This window comes from Emys orbicularis, chromosome 1, assembly GCF_028017835.1.
Source record: "Emys orbicularis isolate rEmyOrb1 chromosome 1, rEmyOrb1.hap1, whole genome shotgun sequence".
In the NCBI taxonomy this organism is placed as follows: Eukaryota; Metazoa; Chordata; order Testudines; family Emydidae; genus Emys; species Emys orbicularis.
The window spans coordinates 112,750,793-112,770,949 of record NC_088683.1 but is presented as its reverse complement, the minus strand read 5'-3'; positions in this window follow the sequence as shown (position 1 = coordinate 112,770,949).

The following is a 20,157-nucleotide window of genomic DNA, read 5'->3' as shown; positions in this document are numbered from 1 at the left end:
CATTCAAAGGCAAACAACTTTTGAGATTCTAAATCAAGGGGAATGGAGAAGAAGGTGTCTTTTAAATCTATAACCGAGAACCAGCTGTGGTTTTTAGGTACGTGACCCAGAATCGTATGAGGATTCGGGACAACTGGGTAGGGGGCTTCTATTAACTTGTTGATCTGTCTTAGGTCCTGCACTAATCGATATTGTCCATTGGGTTTGGGCACTCCTATTATCGGAGTATTGTATGAAGATGTGCCTTCTCTTAGCCACCCGCACTGCAAGAATTTTTGAATCAGAGGTTTCAACCCGATCCGAGTGGTTAACTTAAGGGGGTATTGTCGAATTCGGGCCGGGCTGCTTCCCTCCTTAAGGGAGATGTTCACCGGCGAAGCATTCCGAGCTCGTGCTACCCTTCCCTCTTCTGCCCAAACCTCTAGGTTAACCCCCAGCAGCTGGCTTCCATCACTCTCCGGGCATTCCAGGGAGTGATTTCCAGCACTTATGAGAGCCATCTGGTAATTAGAAATTTGTTGTTTAGGAATTTTAACCTCCATATTCCCACTATCGAACGAGATTTCTGCCTGCAGCTTAGTAAGGATATCTCGTCCAAGTAGTGCAATGGGACAGGAAGGACTGCAAACAAACTGGTGAGAAATCTGTGGATCCCCGACTTTTACTAGGAGAGGGAGAGTTTTCTCTAAGGCTGTGGTTTGTCCCTCTATCCCTTGCACAAGGGTACGTCCCCGAGCTCTACCCCGGGGAGCCTTGTTGAGGGGGAGCAGGCTAAGGGTGGCCCCAATATCGATCAGGGCATCAGTTGGGCGGCCCTCCACTTTAATTTTTACCGTGGGATCCAGGCTGGCAGCTTGTGCTGCCAGGAGGGGCCGCTGGGTCCCCCGGCCCCCCTAGGGGGAAGATCCCTCCCCTGAGCATCCTGTACTGTTGTAGTAGATGGGGGAGGGCAGGACTCTTTCTTTGTACTCTTTTCCCTTGGCATGTCGCCGGGGGCATTCGTTTTTCCAGTGTCCCTCTTCCTTACAGATCGCGCACTGATTTCGACCCAAACGGGGGCCCTTTCCCTTACTCGGTGGCCCCAGCCATCCTTTAACCCTGCCCCCCTTCTCCTCATATCCTTCCCTTAGGGCCAGTGCCAAAACGCGGGCCCCTTTCTTTCGTTCCTCATCGTCCCTGCGATCATAAACCTTCATTGCAATCTCTAAGAGCTCCTCTATATTCTTCCCCGATGCCCCATCCAATTTTTGCAACTTTTTCCTGATGTCCTCATAGGATTGTCCAATGAAGAGGGAAATCAATACCCGCTTTCCATTGGCATCCTCCGGATTGAGGTCTGTGTACCTCTTACAGGTGTTACACAGGCGCTCATAAAAGGCAGCTGGATTTTCACTCTTTTCCTGTCGAATATTATATAGTTTGGCCCAATTTGGTGTTTTTCTTATACAGCGCTTCATCCCCTCTACTATGGCTGCGGCGTAGTCGCGATGCTTCTTTTGACTCCCTTCGTCTTCATGCTTCCATTCGGGCCTATTTTCAGGGAGCAGTCCGGCTATTTCATCCGAGCTACTTCCCCTTTCTCTAAGTCCCTTGCGGGCCTTTGAGAGGACTAAACGCCTCTCCTCGGCAGTAAGTAGGGTATTTAGAACAACTCTCATATCGCCCCAAGTAGGATTATGGGCCGAGATTAAAGTTTCAAATACTGCTGTTAGTGGGGCGGGATCTTCCGAAAACGGGGGGTTCTGGTGCTTCCAATTATATAAGTCACTGGTAGTAAAAGGAACATAAAGCATAGTGAGTTGACCGTCTGAGGTCACGGTCTCCCTTAATGGCATTTGGAGTGTCAAATTTCCCTCATTCGTGTCTGAGGAGCTATTAAGGGTTAGTCGATTGTCCCCAGGTGGATAATTAGATGCCAATTTCCACACTTTCCTTTTGGGAGTTATTGCGGGGCTGAGGTGAATTGCTGCCTGACCCGTTTTGCTCCTAGTGTAATCAGACACGGAAGAGCTTACGGAGATCGGAGGGGGCTCCTGATTGTGGCGACCCGGAGCTCGGGCAAACCAACAGCCCGAGGTGGCCACTCTCCAGAGTCGTCCTCGACCGCCGGTCAGCGCCCCCTACAGGGAGAGAAGTCCCTTCGTGGTCGCCATTTTGTTAGCCAAATGGGCTCATTTCACCCTGGAGCTTACCCAATTACTCCAAGGAGGCACGGAGAGACAATAGGACAGTCACCAGATCTTTTATTCATTCAGCTAAATGGGTGCCTTTCTCGGCTAATGCCAGAGAAAGAGACACACCTCACAGGCATAAAGCAGGGGGGTTTATACCCTGTAACAAACAACGTGTCGTGCTTAAATTCTGCTAACGTATGCATTGTTTAAATTAGTTTCATGAGGTAATCCGGATACATCTGTTACTTGTTACTCCCCTTCCCCACCATTCTTTCTCAAGGGTAATTAGGACGCATCTGTTCGATTCGTTCCCCATTCCCCATTCATCATATATTTCCTATATACGTATAAGGGAAGGCCTCTGCTATATTTCCTGTATACGTGGCTAAGGGAAGGCCTTTGCATGCCAGAGGGGCAGCTGGGATAATAAGCAAGGGTTGGAATAAGCGAATATTTGACTTTTGGCCTAACACTGAGGGTTAAGACTGGTCTATACATTGTTTTTGCATTAATTTAACTAAATGTATTAATGCAGTATAAATTAATATAAACACTTAAATAAATCAGAAAAGAAGATAACTGCATCCACATCAGGGGATTTCATTAATTTAACTACATTGGTTGCTATATTAATTTAGTTGAATCAGTGCCAGGGCCGGCTCCAGGCACCAGCCCACCAAGCATGTGCTTGGGGCGGCTCCTGGAGGGGGGCGGCGCGGCGGGGCCCCGGCCGGGCTCGCCGCCCTCCCCCCGGCGCTCCGGCTGGTCGGGGAGAGCGGGGCCCCGGCCGGGCTCGCCGCCCTCCCCCCGGCACTCTGGCCGCCGGGGAGAGCGGAGAGCCCCGGCCAGGCTCTCCACCCTCCTCCCGGCGCTCTGGCCGCCGGGGGCTCTCCGCCCTCCCCCCGGCACTCTGGCCGCCGGGGAGAGCGGAGAGCCCCGGCCGGGCTCTCCGCCCTGCTCCGGCGCTCTGGCCGCCGGGGAGAGCGGAGAGCCCCAGCCGGGCTCTCCGCCCTCCCCCCGGCGCTCCAGCTGGTCGGGGATTGTGGGCCCGCGGCCGGGCTTGGCGTCCTCCCCTGCCGCGCTGGGGGGGGGGGGGGGGCCGCGGCGGGTGGCTTTTTTGCCTAGAGCGGCAAAAAAGCCAGAGCCGGCCCTGATCAGTGCCAAAACTATGTCTAGACCAGCCCACAGTAACTGGGGAACTGGGATCAGTTTTAAGGAAGTTCATTCTGTTGCAAGCCTCATTTGTGAAAGATCTGCCTGTAGTGGTGAGAATGAGAGTCAGATTTTCTTCTTAGAAAAAAATGCGCTTTTTTTTCTGTGGCATTTGAGAAAATAAATGTTTGTTTTTTCAAATGTCACAGAGAAACCAGTGTTTTGTTATAGGTGGAAAAGCAGGCTTTAGGCAAGGGAAATATAAATCAGAAAAACAATATAACCCCATATTTTGGGTAAATTTGGACCATGGTGGGGCTTAAGCTCTCTTTTCTTTGTGTCTCACCTGGATAGGACCCAACTCTATTCCTCTTCTATTCAAATCCACTTGACTTTTATATCTGTCTGCAGGTGTGTTGCACCACTGAAAGTACTAATATTTTAAAAGTAGGTTTCAGGGCCTGAGAAATCCCCCAAAAGCTAAAGTCTCCCACTCTTCTCTCTGTACCTTCTTCCACATTGGCCCCAACACTTGGACTCCCTCCCTATCAGTACAAATTCTACCCTCAGGTGAGCATACATTCCAGCTGAACTTACTGAGGCCTTATCTACATTAGGAACTTTTGCAAATGTTCTTTTCAGCCCTAGTGCAACTTCATGGGTAGCAACAAAGGTAGAAGCTGTAGTGTAGAAAGATACAAGTGTTTTAACTGTGTGTTGCCTAAACCCACAGCTTCCATTATTGCTACTGCTGGTGGAGCTATACTGGTGCCAAAAAAAACAAAAACAAAAAAACTTTAGCATTCCCCAGTTTAGTGCAGGTTTGTCTAGTTTCCAGCTTGTGGCAAAAACTTACAGCCTCTGGCTCAACTTCCTGGCTACTTGCCAGATTTTTCCCCCTTTTTCTGTGCCTTTGCCTGTCAGGTGGAAGCACACAGAGTAGATGGAATGATCTTGCTGTCAACTGTCTTCCCCTCACTTCCTTCACTTTGCTTTAGAGGTGGGAGTTCAGAGCAGAAGCTGAGAGAGCCTGCATGGTATGCCCAGCTGGCAGAAGGAGGCAGGCCAAAGCTGTCATAAAGGGGAGCTGAGCCCTAGAAGGTACCAGAAGGAGTAACTGATTTTGGACTGAGGAATAGGGAAGTTGATATATTTTGTGTGGAGAGTTCAATTCCAGGGTGGATGGGAAGAATTGATTTAGGGGAGGAGAGAATTTATTGCATAGGGGACTAAATACTCAATGGATTGTGAAGGGAGTTTGAGAGGAAGGAGAGAGTTTTATGAGGTGGTTTTGCTTGAAAGGAGCCATTCACAAATTGTCTTGCCATCTTGTTGTCAACAATGGGAAGGAAAAGACTTCAAGGGTGGGGGAGTGAGACAGATAAGGGAAGGGCCAAAGGTAAAGATCTGTGGGGAATCCTGTTAAAGGGCAAAGACAGCTTGGTGGGACCAAGTGGAGAAACCTCAACCCAGGAAGTGCAGCAGAAACTGAGGCCTTGTATACACTCAAAATTTGGATCAACATAGCTACTTTGCTGAGGGTTGGGAAATCCACACCCCTGAATACAGTATCTATGCTGACCTAACCCCAGATGTAGACGCAAGTTGGTCGACAGAAGAATGCTTCCATTGACCTCGCTACCACTGCTTGGGGCACTGGATTACCTACAGTGACTGAAAAACTCCTTCCATTGCTGTAGAAGCATCTGTGCTACCGTGCTACAGCGGTGTAGACATGCCTTAGTGCAATTACCACTCCACAGTAAAGAAATTTAAGGATGCCCAGCAAGTCATGAGGGTAGTTGTCATGCTGTCTGGAGTTGCTCAATACCTTGAGTGCTTATCTTAGGGCAAACTGTCAAAAGCAGGGCAGACATCCCAAACTGGAGGTATGTTCTACACCTCTACTCCGATATAACGCGACCCGATATAACACGAATTTGGATATAACGCGGTAAAGCGGGGGGAGGTGGGGCAGGGCTGCGCACTCCGGTGGATCAAAGCAAGTTCGATATAATGCGGTTTCACCTATAACACGGTAAGATTTTTTGGCTCCTGAGGACAGCATTATATCGAGGTAGAGGTGTATAATTAGATTTCACCAAGACAATAACAAATGTGAACTCCTGGATCACTGTAACAGTCTTAATATGGTGTCAAAGACAGTCCCCTTAGACACTCCAGTCTATCTTGCCTCCAGGGGCGGCTCCAGGCACCAGCGCACCAAGCGCGTGCCTGGGGCGGCAAGCCGCGGGGGGCGGCCTGCTGGTAGCTGTGAGGGCGGCAGTCAGGCAGCCTTCGGCGGCATGCCTGCGGGAGGTCCGCCGGTCCCGCAGCTTCGGCGGCAATTTGGCGATGGGTACACCGAAGGCGCAGGACCACCGGACCTCCCGCAGGCATGCCGCCGAATCCGCGTTACCAGTGGACCTCCCGCAGGCATGCCGCTGAAGGCTGCCTGACTGCCATGCTTGGAGTGGCAAAAAACATAGAGCCGCCCCTGCTTGCCACCTGGGCAAGCAGGACAATGTGATAAATGGTCACATAAAAAAATCGCAAAATATTCCAGTTGTACCCAGGACCAAGAGACCAGTCACGCGCCCAAGTCAATTTGTATCTCAGATCTCACACCAAAGACAATGCTGATAGCCAATTCTATAGTAAACTAACTAAAGGTTTATTAGCTAAGAAAAAGGGATGAGAGTTATTGATTAATATTGGTTAAAGTGGTTAAAAATATATGTACAGGTGAGTCACAGTCCATAATTTCAAAAGGTAGCAGATGTAGTAATTTGCCAGTTTCCCAAAAGTCTTATAGGGCTACCCAGAGTAACTCTAGTGATCTCTGTCTTCTCACTCAGTTATTCTGCCCAGTTAGAATCCAAACAGTTCAGAGATGAAAAATTTTTCTGTGTGTCTTTATTTATAGTTTCTTCTCACAGAAACCAAGCTGACAGCAACAGTTCCCACACTGGTTCCTTCTTCCTGGGGTAGAGGGAGGAACGCACTTAACAAAGTCTTTGACCCTTCATCTTGCACAATGGCTTAATTGACCAGGATTTAACATCTTCTTGCAAGAGACTATCAGCTGCATTACACAGGGTTTTTTCTCGTTTGATGTGTTATTTAGTACAGGGGTTTATACAGTGCAAATGTTTGCTGTTACATTATAACTCCGGGTATAGTTGAATGAGAACAATACATGCAGCATCCAATTAGTTTTCATGAAGTTTAAACACCAAATACATTCTTTTACAATAACTTAGATCTTCTATACACAAGTGAATTGGCCTGGCTTCCAGCTGTGAGTTTATCTCAGCTGATATCTAGGCCTTGGCCAGAAATGTCACTTGGCTTACCAATGTCCCAGCAGTGACCACAATGGAAAGACATCTGTGTATCACAGATAAGCCCTAAATATCTAAAGAATGCTGATTTGGGAAGAACTCTCATGACCAAGTGATGGGTTTTTTTTTTCTTGGAGAAGTGAGAGGGTCCATGGAAGTTGGATCTCCTCTGGAACATGAAGGGTTATTGCGATCATTAATAATTATATTAGAACTATTAGTAGTATAATATCCTACTACTATTTAGTGCTTTTAAATGTAACTCCTTTCACTGAACTACCCTACATTCTAGCTGACTCCTGTCTTTTCCTTTATGTCTGCCAGACTGAAAGTAAAAGTCTTCTTTTGTTTTGAACCGTGTGTGTAAGTGTCATTCTTCAGTGAAAGCACCAAATGTTAGATGACCACATGATTAATAGTTGGAGTATCCACTGGGCTTGCATTCAGGGTTTGTGTTATGATTGGCATAGCTACCAATAGTGCCAAATTTCAGTGTGCCACTGCTCACGCAGACTCAGGTCTGTCTACTTTAAGGTCAGGTTTCAAAGTAACAGCCGTGTTAGTCGGTATCCGCAAAAAGAACAGGAGTACTTGTGGCACCTTAGAGACTAACAAATTTATTTCATCATAAGCTTTCGTGGGCTACAGCTCACTTCTTCAGATGCATAGAGTGAAACACACAGACAGAAGATATTTATACATACAGAGAACATGAAAAGGTGGAAGTACACATACCAATTGTAAGAGGCCAATCAATTGAGATAAGCTATCAGTAGCAGCAGAAGAAAAAACTTTGAAGTGATAATCGAGATGACCCATAGAACGTGTGAGGAGAACTTAACATGGGGGGAAAAAATTCAATTAGTGTAATGACCCAACCATTCCCAGTCTCTGAATATATACCTTCAAGTCAGCCGCACTGCTATGGGTACCCGCATGGCCCCACAGTATGCCAACATCTTTATGGCTGACTTAGAACAACGCTTCCTTAGCTCTCATCCCCTAACGCCCCCTACTCTACTTGCACTACATTGATGATATCTTCATCATCTGGACCCATGGAAAAGAAGCCCTCGATGAATTCCACCATGATTTTAACAATTTCCATCCCACCATCAACCCCAGCCTAGACCAATCCACACAAGCGGTCCATTTCCTAGACACTACTGTGCTAATAAACGATAGTCACATAAACACCACACTATACCAGAAACCCACTGACTGCTATACTTACCTACATGCCTCCAGCTTCCATCCAGGACACACCACACGATCCATTGTCTACAGCCAAGCTCTAAGATACAACCGCATTTGCTCCAATCCCTCGGACAGAGATAAACACCTACAAGATCTCTATCAAGCATTCTTAAAACTACAATACCCACCTGCTGAAGTGAAAAAACAGATTGACAGAGCCAGAAGAGTACCCAGAAGCCACCTACTACAGGACAGGCCCAACAAAGAAAATAACAGAATGCCACTAGCCGACACCTTCAGCCCCCAACTGAAACCTCTCCAGTGCATCATCAAAGATCTACAACCTATCCTGAAAGATGATCCCTCACTCTCACAGATCTTGGGAGACAGACCAGTCCTCGCTTACAGACAGCCTCCCAACCTTAAGCAAATACTCACCAGCAACCGCACACCATACAACAAAAACACTAACCCAGGAAACTATCCTTGCAACAAAGCCTGATGCCAGCTCTGTCCACATATCTATTCAAGTGACACCATCATAGGACCTAACCACATCAGCCACACCATGAGGGGCTCGTTCACCTGCACATCTACCAACGTGATATATGCCATCATGTGCCAGCAATGCCCCTCTGCCATGTACATTGGCCAAACTGGACAGTCTCTACGCAAAAGAATAAATGGACACAAATCTGACATCAGGAATCATAACATTCAAAAACCAGTGGGAGAACACTTCAGCCTCTCTAATTACTCAGTGACAGACTTGAAGGTGTCTGTTTTGCAACAAAAAAACTTCAAAAACAGACTCCAAAGAGAGACTGCTGAACTCAAATTAATATGCAAATTAGACACAATTAACTTAGGTCTAAACAGAGACTGGGAATGGTTGGGTCATTACACTAATTGAATTTTTCCCCCCCATGTTAAGTTCTCCTCACACCTTCTATGGGTCATCTCGATTATCACTTCAAAGTTTTTTCTTCTGCTGCTACTGATAGCTCATCTCAATTGATTGGCCTCTTATAATTGGTATGCGTACTTCCACCTTTTCATGTTCTCTGTATGTATAAATATCTTCTGTCTGTGTGTTTCACTCTATGCATCTGAAGAAGTGAGCTGTAGCCCACGAAAGCTTATGCTGAAATAAATTTGTTAGTCTCTAAGGTGCCGCAAGTACTCCTGTTCTTTTTACTTTAAGGTCAGTTATTTATTACTGAAATAAGTTTTTAAACGCTCAATAAACCTTTGTAGTTCACTTTTAAATACGGAGGTTCTGATCCTGCATCTTTTCTTCAGCAAAACTTCAATGGGAGATCGGGCTCAGGCTCCAAGACAACAAGATTCATAATAGTTAATAGTTTAATATGGAAGAGTCTTTGTGGTAGGAGGAGAATCTACACCTAAAAACTTGTAAACCAAATGGCTTGAACTTGTGTTTAATGTAAGTAGCCTTACTTCAAAGACCCCAGAGCCCAGTCTGGTATTTAAAGAGTCAGGATGTCACTGAGCTATATGAGACTAGATCAGGGGTAGGCAACCTATGGCACACGTGTCAAAGGTGGCATGCGAGCTGATTTTCAGTGGCACTCACAGTGCCCGGGTCCTGGCCACCGGTGCAGTGGGCTCTGCATATTAATCTAATTTTAAATGTAGCTTCTTAAACATTTTAAAAACCTTATTTACTTTACATACAACAATAGTTTAGTTATATATTATAGATGTATAGAAAGAGACCTTCTAAAAACGTTAAAATGTATTACTGGCACGCGAAACCTTAAATTAGAGTGAATAAATGAAGACTCGGCACACTATTTCTGAAAGGTTGCCGACCCCTGGACTAGATAGACAGAGATGTATTTTCTTTTAAAGATAAACATCTTTGCTTTAGAGCCAATCACAAGAGCCTTTGCAAACCCATTGTGAATAATCCTGTGATTCAGTCAACTAGGACTTTATTTTAAAATATTTTAAAAGAGAGATATACTCTGTTTAAATAAGCCACCAGGCATTGTTCCTTCTCAGGTTTTCTGAAGGAGAGGGCCCCAGGATATCACTGGTATCCGGAGGAGTATACAACCCTAGCAATCCAGCCATGCATGCATTAGCAAACAGTTGTGAATTCTGTTCACTGTTTCTCCTTTGTATAAACAAATGATTCAGTAAGAAGGTACCACCATATCAGTGGTTCTCAAACTTTTGTACTGATGACCCCTTTCATACAGAAAGCCTCTGAGTGCAACCCCCTTTATAAATTAAAAACACTTTTTTAATATTTAAATTTATTATAAATGCTGGAGGAGAAGTAGGGTTTGCAAGTGGAGGCTGACAGCTCGCGACCCCCGCATAATAATCTCATGACCCCCTGAGGGCTCACGACCCCCAGTTTGAGAACCCCTCAACGTCACATACCGCCAAACTCCAAAAAGCAATTAGTAAGGACAGCTCAGGTAGGCAAACTCTCGGTAGCTATGAAGTCATAGATATCATTCCACACAAGATTATACCATCTTGTGTAGAATGATATCTGTGACTTCATAGCTACCAAGAGTTTGCCTATCTGAGCTGTCCTTACTAATTGCTTTTTACTAGTACAACATTCACCACTATACAAGATTATACTATCTTGTGTAGTGGTGAATGTTGTACTAGTAAAAAGAGCAAAATTGACAGGTTAGGAAACCAAAATCTTCTATCAACAGAAAAGTTGCAGCACCATGAGTTCCTTACTTTCTCTCACTGGTGTGCTTCAAGCCAGTGTCTTTGGGTCTATCGGTCAACTAAGATAGTTAGATGTACCATTCTTTTGTATTTACACCCAGGCACCAATATATTTCTCCCCATTTATTTGTTTTTTCAGTACCTACTGATTTACAAGTTTTCACTAACCCACATAGCCCATAGGGCTAGCCTGCTGGTTTGCTTTATTATATTCTGCCTTTATTTATTGGTTTGCTTGTCTGGTTTATTTTGTTTGTATTTTGTTTTGGATTACTTTATTATGTTTGGCTGTAACACAAGGAACCTACAGGCCTGTATCCTGTATGATTAGCTTAAGCAAGTTAGCATAAGTATGGTTAAATAGGCTTGTGACCTTTGGCATAGATAAATGGCCTAACGGTCATCCCTTTAGATTTTGGGGAACTAGACATGTTTACTTAAGAACAGGAACTTAATAGTGACCACAAGGAACACTGCAGGAACATGGAAGTAACAACCTTAAACCATTTTGGGCAAGAAGTGGCAGGTTTGAGAGTGAGCTAATTGGCATTATTATGCATAGATATGATAGCCTGTAGAATAAGTGCCCAATATTATGTGGGCGAGGAAGCTAGATTTGGGCATGGAAGGTTGAGCGTTAGCATGAATACTCAGGATAGTACTCAGGCCCTAAAAGAGAGAAAACCACCATGTGTAGGGAGCTTTTTCTTCTTCTTTAGCTTTTGAGTCTCTTAGCTGTCTATTGTTAACTTAGCTACTCAGCATTTCACCCTTCAGCTCTATTATTCACTATCAATCTCGAGGATTGAGGAACTTGGACCATCGGACTCATTTGTAGAGCCCTGCACATCCGTGGATATCTGCAGATTCTTTTTGCTGATTGCGGATTGGATGTGGATACAAATTTTGTATCCGCGCAGGGCTCTACTCATTTGGCATGCCAGGGATGAGGCTGGTCATTTATCTTGTACCACCAGGCCCGCAAGGAAGGGTATGAGTATGCTAATCTAAGTAGCTTCTGTAAGGGATGATACCACCGGTACCCCCAAAACTGTATTATTCGCTTTTGGTTCTGTGGCTTTTTCACTTACTTTAATAAAAGTCTCTAAAAACTAAAGCTGTGTTTTGTCCTCATTGTGAGTGTTCTTGCCACGCACCCCAAGGGTCCTTATAAGATATTGAACTCACTATATTTTATTCTGTGTAGCCTGATTCTGGGATAAGAATCTTATTGTCTTCTGGTCAGATCAATTGGTAAGCCTCTATAATGTTAACCTCTAAAAATCAGGCAACCCCTGATTGGAACATGGTAAACATCTCAGTCCATTGATTTTGAGCTGGCTCGAAAATTCTTCTAAATATTGACAGAATTCTAAATTCAACTATTCTGTTCTGACTTTGTTGCCACAAGTTTCCACCATCTTGATGGAACAAACTTCTACACAAAATATTTGCAAACACAGATTTGGGACAAAAATTTAGATTTCCAATTTTAAATGCAAGAAGAGAAGAAAGGAATGCAGAATTCCATTCCATTCGTCACATTTCATTCTCCCCAGATCTGATATCACTCCTGTTAGCTAATTAAGGTAAAGGTACCATAGCTTCTCTGTATCTGTTTTGTGCTTGTGTAGTTGCAATTCTTCATTGTTTCCACATGAGCTGGAACAGTAATCACATCAACCTGACCTGTCAAGTCTCTTTGAACCCTTTTTTCAATTGCTTTTATAAGTTTTGTGTCGCTCTGAAAAGTCCCTGGGTAAAATACATGTTAACTCCAAATTTCAACATGTTTATGGTAGTTGGATGCCAGTGTAGGGACCATCTTTTTCAGAGTTCCTGGGCCATCAATCCTCCATTTTCAATTAACCATCCATGAGGTTGATAGTTATTGCTGAATTTTTTTTTAAACTTCTATAATATGCTTTGTGACTGTTTTCTTCTAGCTTAGGAAGGTTCAGATTGTGTGCTGAACACTCATAGGTCCTAAATTCAGGATGACTGCTGCTGAAGTTCCCTCAACTTTTTCATTTTATTCTAATTGACTACATAAATGGCAAAGACCTCCTGGTCATACTTTTTTCTGCATTTTGAGCTGGCATCTTGAGCAATTTTGACATAAGCCTGGTTTTCTATTTAGATGTAGAATTAAGAGCATTAGATAGGATTACATTTATTACTTATATTATCATAGTCCCTAGAAGCCTCAGTCATGGACCAGGATTCCATTGTGCAAGGTGCTGTACAAACACAGAAGAAAAAGATAGGCCCTGCCCCAAGGAGTTTACAATCTAAATATAAAACAAGAGACAATAGGTGGATATAGACAGATGGGGGAGTACAAGGAAACACTGAGAGAATATTAGTCAGCCTGATAGGCTGTAGTCTCAGTGCACCAGGAGCCCAACTGTTAGCACATTTTGCGGGCATTACGGAAGCCTTTACTGATGCTCAACCAACTGTTTTGCATTTTTGCCAATGTTGATTCTTTTAATTTTAATTCTGTTTCTTCACTTGCAACATCTAATAGCAGACCTCTGGGTTTGTTTGTCCGTACAGGTATATCCCAGGTGAAATTTCTTTAATTTATTCATTTTGTGCTACACTGAAGGCACAGCAACCAGAGGTGAGGCAGGGTCTAGATGCCCTTTCAAACCACTCTTCTCTCCCTCTACTCCGAGGGGACCAGCCAAATACTCAAATGTTCAAAAACTCTGGGGCTATGCAGGAGCATAGCTGGGGCAAAAAATCCTTCAATAATTTATTTAAATTGCTGATATTGTGTTACAGTTATGATTGTTACTATGAAAGAATGCTACAACTTTCTTACCAATTTCAAAGTTTTGCTTTTCAGTTATTTTTATGGCATAATCACTGATTGAACCTTGGCTGGTTTTTGAGTGTTGAAGATAAACATAGGCTACTCCTGAAGGAAGCTGATATTGAAGAGCTGCTAGAACAGGGGTGGGCAAACTATGGCCCGCGGGCCGGATCTGGCCTGTCAGGGCTTTGGATCTGGCCCGGGAGATTGGCAACCCCGTGGCGCTGCGGGACCCGTGATGCTGCTAGAAGCAGCTGGTACCATATCCCTGCGGCCCCTGCGGGGGAGGGGGCAGAGGGCTCCGTGCACTGCCCTCGCCTCCAGGCATGCCCCTCACAGCTCCCATTGGTCAGGAATGGGGAACCGCAGCCAATGGGAGCTTCGGGGGGAGGTACCTGCAGGGGAGGGCAGCGCGTGGAGCCCTCTGCCCCCCGGCCCCAGGGGCAGCAGGGACGTAGTGCTGGCAGCTTCTGCGAGTGGTGCGGCATGGGGGCAGGGAGCCTGTCTTAGCCCCGCTGTGTGCTGCTGCCACCCTGGAGCTGCTCAAGGTAAGCGGCACCAGGCCGGAGCCCGCACTGCAACCCCCTACCCTGAGCCCCCTTGTACACCCCGCACCCCTCCTGTGCCCCAACTCCCTGCCCTGAGCCCCCTTGTACACCCCGCACCCCTCCTGTGCCCCAACTCCCTGCCCTGAGCCCCCTCCCGCACTCCACACCCCCACCTGTGCCCCAACCCCTTTCCCTGAGCCCCTTCCTGCACACCGCACCCCCTCCCAACCGCACACTCCCTCCCGCACCCCAACCCTCTGCCTCAGCCCTACATTCATGGCCCTGCATGCAATTTCCCCACCCAGATGTGGCCCTCGCCCACCCCTGTGCTAGAAGGCTTAAATCAGCGTTGTGAAATATCATTCTGACTACATCTGGATGAAGATGGTGTAGTAAATATTAATCTTAATCTTAATATTAATTCTTTTATATATAAAACTTTCATGATTTGTTGGCCACACATCCCAGAATCTTTTCTGTGTTAGCCAGAAGTTCTGGCTAAACTTGACTGATATGGACACAGTGGCAAAACGAGGACAAACACATGCATAGAATTAAGTGGCAGGCTGCAACTTTTATTAAACTTCTAACACAAGGAAGGGCACTACCTGCCCATCACCCAGACTCTCCTATACCAGGCATTTAATTGGCTCCAGTGGAAGGCTTACAGGGCTCTTTAATGTATAACCTAGTGTTAGTCCTGCAACTGGAGTCTGCCTACGAGATAGGGGAGCAGGCAGATACTGGACAAAGTGTTGGTATTGTTACCTGTTCTTGGAACCAGCCAAGAAATAACCACAGACGAAAGTTGAACTAGAGCAGCACTGAGGGTTGATTTATTGCTTCCCTTACTTGTGCACTTATACTCACACACACAACACATTCATGCTGGCAGGCTGCAGGTGTGGATGTTGGTTTCAGTTTCGCAGGTGGCTGAGGCTGGCCAGGTGACAGCTGCCCGCAGATCGGCTGTGAGAGTCCCCGAAGTCCCTTCAGATCCGTGGGAGGGCTCTACTGCTTCTGGTCTGGTCCCGAGTTTAGCGTGCTGTTACATTTCCTTGTTAATACCCCTGATTTGGCTGCCCATCTCGAGATTTATACCTTCACCAAGATAATACCATGGTTCCATAAAAGGCGATATTTGCCTCTGTGTTTTGCCATTGGCTGTCACTCACACTCTCTCACTCATTCCTTACATTAATAAGCATGAATACAATTGCTCATATAGAGCAATGCAGCTTTAAGCAAGTATTTAACATCATGGGGCACTTCCTCTGCTTGTGGCTTTGGGTACGTCTTCACTACCCGCCGTATCGGCGGGTAGCAATCGATTTATCCGGGTTCGATATATCGCGTCTCGTTAAGACGCGATATATCGATCCCCGAACGCACTCACCGTCGACTCCAGAACTCCACCAGAGCGAGCGGCGGTAGCGCAGTCGACGGGGGAGCCGCGGCCGTCAATCCCACGCCGTCTGGACCCCAGGTAATTCGATCCAAGATACTTCGACTTCAGCTATTCTATTCGCGTAGCTGAAGTTGCGTATCTTGGATTGATCCCCACCCCAGTGTAGACCAGCCCTTCATAACAACGTAACAGGAAAGTGTGCAGACTGCACTCAAAAGAGCAAAGGGCGGGGGGCGTCTGGCCACATGTAATAATCCACAAATACTCTTTATTGCTTACAAAATAAACTACTCACTCCATTCATAACCCAAGCATACTACACCAGAGTCTAAAGATCAGAACTGAAGTCCCGATGGCTACTCAACGTTCAGTCCAATCACAAGATGCCGGGAGCCAGCATTACCACATCTTAATCTAAACAGGGCTCTGGATCCACGAACGACTCCAAATTGCAAGCGTATAGAACATCTTTCATAATCCACTCCATCACGTCATCAGTTGCCTGGGCAATTTCAAAGAGACAGTTCTGGGCAAATTGCCAAAACCCAAGATGTTTAGAAACAGTCCCAGGCCCAAGATGTTCCTCTTTCCCCAGTTCTCATTTACAACTGCAGCAGATACATTGCAACAGGTACATTGCCATGGCAATGCCCCCAATGTTATTTCCTTATCTGGTATTTCTCCATCTTTCTCATAAAGTTATTTTTCACAAACAGCTCTTGATCGCTTAAAACCTCAAATTCTTGCTTCGGTTGTCAACACAGAACTCACGTCAAGCACACTTCATCCACACTAGGCCAATAACATATTACATGGATATATGGATTATGTATGGAGATATATATATGTATCCCAAGACAGTAACTGGCACCAGGGTTACAGGGCTCCTTATCATATAACCCAATGCCTACCCACCCGTACTTAGCTGTCTCTGAGTCCTAGCACCATCCCATCCCTAAAGGGGGACAGAGGATGCAGCAGGGTGGGGATCTCGGCCTCCTCCTCCATCCCCGCCCGAGGTCAGCTCAGTCCAAGGCCTTCGCCTGGTGGGGAAATCCAAAAGAAACAAGAGGGAGTTGCCACTGTTCAGGGCCACATGATACTTCCCTCTCTGCGGTGGGTCCTCCCTTCCCTCAAGCAGGGCCTTGTTGAGCAGCTGTGTCTGAGACTTTAGGTTTTGCTCCACTCTACCGGAGCTGTGGGCTGCAGGTCTGCTCACCTCCAGCTCTGCCCCCCAAATGAGCTAATTCAGTGCCTTTTAATTCCTCCAGAAGATGGAGCATTTGCTGCAGGTGTGGTGGGGTGGGGCTGGCTGAACCCAGAATGAGCCCTTAAACCCTTGTTGTTCAGTGTGGGGTTTGTACATCCCATCACACCAATCCATTCCCTCGCAGCCTGTAGCCCTATGTCAGCAGCTCTATGTGACAAATGTATGCCATCATCTCTGAAAACTTCTGGCTGACTGTAATAGATGTGCTTATGCTGTATCATTGAACCCCATGTTTCCAGGAATATCCTGGTGATGTCTCCATTTACTTTCTTTCTAGCCTTGTCAATGTGGGTTGGGTCTACCGCTCCCCGCCAGACTCGCCTTGCGAGCATTTCCGACCATAGTAGCCTCATCTCCAGCAATGATTACCTAATTAAGCTAACATCCCTCTGGATCCTGTCCCTTAAGTTACCTTGTGTACAGCCCCTGAGATCTTCTCCCCAAGGTGAATAACAAGGACATGAGGTAGGTGCACTTTGCTTGTCAGTGAGTGCAGAAGTGGGCTGAGCTGATACTCCTCTTCTGCCGAACTACTGGATGCCAACTGCTTTGGCCCTGATGCCTAGCTGAGATCCAGCTGCCATCCTGGCTACCCTCTTGTGGGCCCAAAGCACTAGATAGTGCCTGCAAATCCACAGATATTTCTTGTGCTCTCTGTAGCTCCTGAAACCAAACAAACACATTGAGTTAGATACGTTTTGCTGTTCCCTGCCATCTTTTCCTTGGTGCAGACGTAAGTCCTGTAACACCTCGATTTCCAGTGTCCTATTCCCTGCACCCGCTGTGGGCCAAAACTTCTGCAGCCGCTGATGTCTCCTCCCTGATCCTGAAAGAGTACTAAATTTTGGGGGGGGGGGGTCAAGATTGCAGAAGTGTTTTTTCTCAATACTGCATTGCATTGGTACCTTGTCAGGCAGCTGCCATCACCATGTATGAAAAGCGGTCCTTGCTGCAGGCCCTGAATTTTTATTCCTTATTGCATTTACAGGGCACAAGTGCCCATCTGCACATTCCTTCAACACCACATAAGCCCCCTTTCCCTTCTGGTATGTTTTCAAGTACCTTAAGTGCAGGCACACTACTCCTGCAGATAGTTGTACGTCTGTTACATTTAACACCTGCTGGGACCTGTCTGCAGCTGCCATAGGCACCAGCTCACTCACTCTAAAAGCACCAAAGAAGATAACAACAAATGCTGACTTAAATGAAGTGGCCTCCTTCCCACAGTTGAAGACCTAGGGTAGAGCCTCTACTAATCTTGTCACAGGTTTCCAGTGTAATGGGTAACCTGTAATCCCTCTGGCATCCACCTCTTCTGGCCCACCCTTCTAAGAGTTTCTGTACTATAAAATGGCCACATGGGTCTGGGAAACCCACCAACCTACTCCAGTAGGAAAGATCCGCTAGCCGGCCAGAAATAGTGGACGGAGGCAAACCACAATGGGTCAAAGACACCACATGTTGCACCTCCTAATTCCGTGAACTCTGAAAAGGCTAGTCTTATAGGCCTGCAGAGCAACATAGTCCTCTTCTAGTCCCAGAGCTACTCTTGAGCCAAGGTTCCAGAGTTGTTGGGGCATTGCCCGCAGATGCTTGATGGCCAGTGGGGTGAGTTCCTGGAATCTGTTGTCCTGAAATCAAGATAGTTGGCTACTCTCCTTTAAAGTAAACCCCCAAATTTATGCCTCCTGAGACATCAGACTGTACCTGCCCTCAGTTTTGAGACACCAGTCTGAACGCCATATGGAAACGCCATTAAACTCTTCCAGGAATCTTTCCCACACTTCTAAAATCTTTTATTCATTCTCTTTGTCATTCTGATAAAGTGATAGGATTTTTGCACTCCAGAGGAGGCAAGCACCAGACGGGCACAGAATGCCCAACCAGGAACCTTCCTGCAAATAAGTTGTTGTGAGAGTGCACCACGTGAGGCAGGCCAGTCTCATGTACAATTGCCCACTCCAGCATGGAGCTGACTCATTCAAAAGCTGCACATAACATCAAGCACCTCATGGGCATGGCTTTGTCAAAATAGTAATGACCCTCAAACTGAAACCCAAGCAAGTTAAAGTCCCTAGGATGCAGTGGAAGCAACTAGAATGCAGACTTGATGTCCCAGTTTGTCAACAGTACCCCAGTGCCATGCTCACTAACCATGGCTCCCGCAGCATCAAATGACAAATATCTCACTGAACACAGCCGGAGGTCAATATGGTCATCTGCTAATAAGCAAGTGATAGATCTGCCTGTATTCCCCATTCTCCTTCTTTGGCACCACACCCAGGGGAGTTATACGCAAATCTGGCATTGGAATACATTGGAAGGGGTCTGCCATTCTCCCTGCTGCCACCTTCGCGGTGAACTATGCCTTTACTATATGCTCAAAGCCTTTGAGCTTGGACTTCAAGTTCTCTGCCCACTAGAGGCACCTCCTGTCTTCATAAGGGATTTGAAAACTGACTGTAAATCCACTCCATAAATAAGTAGCATCTGTTTTCTTATGATAGTCAAATAAGTTCCATAACACCCGCATCTTAATTGGAGAAGGAGCCTTTTCCATGACTATTGCCTTCCCCATAGCATCTCTTGAAGCAGTGGGACCTTGCAGATCTCCTTTCCTACTGCCCTGTTGGAAGCGCCTTTCCCCTCATATCAGGAGAGTGTGCTACGCTGCCCCTGCACCTTCTGCAGAGGTGTTTGCACTTGCATTGGGAACAAAAACATTTCCCGTAGTTAAATGCAGAGCACACGCTGGCTTTTATACCTGCATTTTGAAGCTGAGGTTTTGGCACTGGCAACCCGCTGTCTGTGAATGCCAGCTGAGTGGGGCAATAAAAAGTCACACATTCCAGTCAAAGTTCCTGGTCTATTTTACCCCAAGGTAAATCAGGCTTCTCTGCTGCCCTCTGCCTAAATTCTCTCTCATACCTTACCCATGCTACCCACCCATGTGTAGCATAAGCTATTAAGTCTGCATACCTAAACAAGGAAATATGCTTTTCACATAAATATATATGGGAGATTGTCATAACTATAAAGGGAAGGGTAACAGCTCTCCTGTGTACAGTACTAAAATCCCTCCTGGCCAGAGACTCCAAAATCCTTTTACCTGTAAAGGGTTAAGAAGCTCGGGTAACCTGGCTGACACCTGACCCCAAGGACCAATAAGGGGACAAGATACTTTCAAATCTTGGGGGGGGGGGAAAGGCTTTTGTGTGTGTCCTTTGTTTAAGGGGTTGTTCGCTCTTGGGACTGAGAGGGACCAGACATCAATCCAGGTTCTCCCCATCTTTCTAAACAAGTCTCTCTTATTTCAAAATTGTAAGTAAAAGCCAGGCAAGGCGTCTTAGATTTACTTTGTTTTTCTCAACTTGTAAATGTACCTTTTACTAGAGTGCTTATCTTGTTTGCTATACTTTGAACCTAAGACAGAGGGGATTCCTCTGAGCTCTTTAAGTTTGATTACCCTGTAAAGTTATTTTCCATACTGATTTTGCAGAAATGATTTTTACCTTTTGC